The sequence below is a fragment of the Buceros rhinoceros genome, unplaced genomic scaffold (genome assembly GCF_000710305.1).
Source record: "Buceros rhinoceros silvestris isolate BGI_N320 unplaced genomic scaffold, ASM71030v1 scaffold30355, whole genome shotgun sequence".
In the NCBI taxonomy this organism is placed as follows: domain Eukaryota; kingdom Metazoa; phylum Chordata; class Aves; order Bucerotiformes; family Bucerotidae; genus Buceros; species Buceros rhinoceros.
The window spans coordinates 10121-10501 of NW_010411732.1; positions in this window are offsets into that span (position 1 = coordinate 10121).

The following is a 381-nucleotide window of genomic DNA, read 5'->3' on the forward strand; positions in this document are numbered from 1 at the left end:
AAGCCCCACTCGGGTTCCCTCATCCCTCATGACACTCAGGAGGCGCTGGTTCCCTCTCCCGCACTGGGGCAGTGACTGTCACACTCTCCGAGCAGCACAGGCATCTCCATGTCCCTCGTGTGTCCCCTGGGCCAGGCCACCCACCAACCCTCCGCCACCTAGCCTTTGTTCTGACCTGCTGCCCCCGTGGCAGCCGTGGCCCCTTTGCCCCACACGTTCACCCCGACACCCCCCCAGCCAATCCAAGGTTGGCCAAACCAAGGCCACCCCTTACCCAGCTTTGGACCGGGGAGGTAGAGCAGGAAGGGACCCCCGTCTCCCATCTCCACCCTTTCCAGACGCAGGCCCACAACCCCTCAACAGTGGGCAAGCCACAGTCAG